Below are 3,912 nucleotides of genomic sequence, written 5' to 3'. Positions count from 1 at the left end.
ACAGCCCAGGCTTGCCAGCTGTGCCATCATAGCTCAGGGTCCTGAACCAGGAGCATAGATGTACCCAGGGCACCAGAAGGGTCATCAGCAGCAGGGTGTAGTGGCTCAGGCACTCCTCTGCCTGTACAAACAGTTCATTGCACACCTCCTAGGGCAGACACAGCAGGGACATGCTCAAGGCACATTGGCAGTTCCAGTCCCAGGGCACCTCCCCAGAGAGGCCCCCAGAGGGGAGGGCAGGAATGCAACTGTTCCTTCACCCCAGTAGTCCAGGAGCCCTGTGCACCCCAATCCTGGGAGGTGTGGGCTGGGGGGCACCACAGCAGAATGGTTGTCCTACAGAGGCAGAGGCAGGGAGTGGGGTCTGGAGCCATGGCAACAAGTACTGCCAGCAGCCTGGCCTCTCCCACCCTGGGAAGGAGGCAGGGGAGGCAGGCTGTCTACGGCCAGCACCCAGCAACTTGCCGGCTCCAGGGAAGCATTCAGGGATGGGGGGCTCGGCTGGCAGCTGCCTGGGCTCAGGGCTGCCTGGCTGGCTTACCATGGTCCCTGGGCACCCATGCACTGATGACCCTTGATCTGAGGCTGAGCAGCACATGGCCCCTGGTGCCTGGAATCTTATCTCTGAAATGTTGTAAACTCTCACAAAAAGCCGGCCAACCTGGACACAGGGGAGAGTGCCCACCAGCTCCAGTGGGGATGCAAGTTCCAGGTTGCCACCACCCACTGCTGGAGCCATCCCAATGTGTTGGCTGTACATGAGACACTGTGGCGCTTTAATCAGAGTGGCTCTCAGAGCCTTTCTAATTAATTAAAGCGCCCACCCCCATAGAATGTGTAAAAGTACCCTATGTGACTTCCCCAACTTTGTCTTTTGACTTTTGCCACAGTCACATGGAGATGGATAAGAAGATCCAGCTTGACTTTGATATTTCACATGGAGCTTTCAGTCACAGCAGAGAAAAGCAGAATTTTAATTTCTTTAGGGCACCAGTTGTGTATGGTAGCTATGGAAAGACTAGAAAGATAAAACTTCCCAGTGTTATGTTTTAGTCACTTTTAACAGCATGTCTATGCTTAAAGCTCAATAATAAAATTTGCCCAACTCCTCAAGACACTTATAAAAATTAGAATTATATTCCCTAATTTCATTTTAGGAAACACTTCTACATAAATAAATTCCAAGGAATTCAATTAAAGTTACAGACTACACTAATGTAGTACATTTGATTTTATTTCCTTTTCACAAAGGAGTTTATATTGTGACTAATATGCTAAAAAAGTGCCAGTCAAAATATAAGCACTCCTGCCTATCACAGCAAGAGCAAATTGTCAAACATGCAATCTGATTTCTCTCTTGCTTGTCCCAATTTTATGCTGGATGCATTCCACTTTTATTGGTGTACTTATTCTTTAGAGCAGAATTAAGTCCGTGTTTTCTATTTGTGTGAGTACAATTTTGCATGCTCACACACTTTTATCCATAGTTCTGAGCAATCATGCATGTGACAAGCAATATAGCTTTTTATAACCTGCATTCCATACTTAAAACATGAACCCTGAATTATTTTCCAAGACTGAGTTATGTGACAATGGATTATAATTTAAGACCACTTTAAAAAGTGTCAGTTCAGCTGCCAATTAGTAGATACTCCATAAAAATCTTACAGAAGGCACACTTTAGGACAAATTCAGTAGCATATTCTTTAATAAAATAATCAACAAATGGTCAACACATAAAAAGTGGCTTCAATTCTAAAACCCTTGACTTTTAGGTCATTTCTAAAGCCTTCAATTTTGCTTTAGGAAGCCTGGAATCAATTTTTCTCTTATTTATCAGGGCCTCACACAATTTGAACACTTCAACAAGAAGGCAAAAACACCTACAGGCAGCTGATCTTCAAGCTCTTCTGTAGCTCACAATCATATGGCCAGCCTTTCCAGATACCTAGTGAATGAAAAACCCACAACTTTTCTTTTTATTGCTTCAGAGAAATCTCAGTGATCCTTATGCTTCACCCAGAGAGATGTTTGTTCTTAGGCCTGTGAGAATTGCTTCTCTCCAGACAACAAAAGCAGACACTCTACCTTCTAGGCTGGCCCACTCTGAAACTTGCTTTTTTCTCATTATTTCCTGGACTCTTCCTAAACATTCCTTCGAAATGGCACTAATTTCAAATGTTGTGGAAGACAAGGTTCTTTGGGTGAATCTGATATCTTTTATTAGACAAACTTAAATAGTTGGGAAAAAATGTTGTGGAAGAAATTTGACAGTTGTCCCTGCCTGCAGGTCAGATAAAAATGATGTCCTGCTTTGGCCTCCTGTGGGATTTGCATAACCCATCACAATGGGTGCAGACAGAAGTGACAATTTTTCCCCAATCTGGCTACAGAAAGCAGTCTATAGCCATGACAAATCACAAGTGCACAGCTGCAGACTGCTTAAAAAATGGCCAATCAGGCAAAAATTTGAACTCTCATTGCAGGAAGGTTCAGATGAAGATGTTTCAAAATACAGCACCTTCTGTAACTTGTATCTGTGCTATCTCCCAGCCTCAAGCTGTTTTCAGAATGGGAGGGTGAAGAGGGAGTGGAGGGAGTTTGGTTTGGCGGTTTTTCAGTCCCTGCTGGAGAGTGGAGTCCCCCAAAGTGGGAGCCCAAATTCACCCATCCCACCCCCAGTGCTGGCTGGCAAACACCTAGAATGAGCTCTCGCTCCTCCCTTCCCCCCTGCTAGGAGACCAGCTGTAGGTTCCCAGCCAGCAGCTAGCTTCTCCTCTCCCCTGGGACCAACACTGAACTTCTGTTTGTTCTGGGGAATCGCTGTAACTCAGAACACTTCCTGCAAAGTGTTCTCAATTACAGCGGGGAGTTGCACTTCTGTCTGTGGCCAATGTTCCTTAATGCTTCATTTTTATGACTAGGTTACCGCATTGTTACAGAGATATCTCATTCTGTGTGACTGGTACTTCCTGGCTGCATTTACACAAGATTGACTAAACAGTAGCCCAAGATTCCTGCACCATAGCATCACGTGGCTGCAACTGTGACATAATACAATTGCGCAGTAGTCTCGGGCTACTGTGCAGTAGTAGCATAACAAAAATCTGTTCATCAGCACTACTGCACAGTAACTCGGGTTACTGCATAGTTATTTAGTATTTGTTTATCCAAGTACTAAATGACTGTGCAGTAATGACTGTGCAGTCAGCATCTTGTGTAGATGCAGCCAGCGAGGGCATTTTGTTTATTAAACTGCACATTATACTGCACATTATTCTTAATACATTTTTGTTGGGGGGGGGGTTCCTGCCCACTGTTAACATACCTACTAATATTATTATTGGAAAAGTCAATAGACTTTTAAGCCTACAGAAAAAATAACAGCACTCAATTTCATAGATCAGATAAATTTAAACAAATATAGTCCTGGCTGCGAGGCAAAACAAGACATGACGAGGCACTTTAAACCAAAATATGAGATCAGCCAGAGGTGTTAACTAGCTAAAAAAAGTGTGGTCATTTCAGACCGCTTTCTAAATACAACAAATGCCAACTCAGCCAAGAGATTAGCAGACAGTCAACATAATCAACAGTCTGCTTGGGGCTATGCAAACATGCTGACTGGATTTCCTATGATAAGCCTCAAAGAGGACGCAGGTTCAGAGAAAAAAATAGGGTGTGGAAAACCTTGTATTATGGATTATGCGTGCATCAGAAATAATTTGCACTTGCAATCTGGCAAGATACAACAAATCCTAAAAAGCTGTTTGAAGGAAAAATATTCATTGTGCAGGAAGGATTCTGGAGAGGCAGTTTTCAGAATTAATTCCAAAAAAAACACTGGACAAGTATTTCTGTCAATTCACATATCTTTATTCTTTAATTAAAGCTTTGCATTCTGCTTTGATT

The 3,912-nt window shown here is 43.5% G+C and overlaps 1 long non-coding RNA gene across 1 annotated transcript in view; it reads right to left on the bottom strand.

The window, feature by feature from the left end:
* LOC109299844 overlaps positions 1–3,605 on the bottom strand; it is a 16,671-nt gene extending 13,066 nt beyond the window's left edge. The window contains exon 1 of the long non-coding RNA XR_002098019.1: positions 3,595–3,605. This is a non-coding gene — a long non-coding RNA (uncharacterized LOC109299844). The remainder of the gene's footprint in view (positions 1–3,594) is intronic.
* Between the last annotated feature and the right edge of the window lie 307 nt (positions 3,606–3,912).

Source organism: Gavialis gangeticus, unplaced genomic scaffold (genome assembly GCF_001723915.1).
Source record: "Gavialis gangeticus isolate Ggan-Ray unplaced genomic scaffold, GavGan_comp1, whole genome shotgun sequence".
Classification (NCBI taxonomy): Eukaryota; Metazoa; Chordata; order Crocodylia; family Gavialidae; genus Gavialis; species Gavialis gangeticus.
This window is presented reverse-complemented; position numbering and strand designations above follow the sequence as displayed.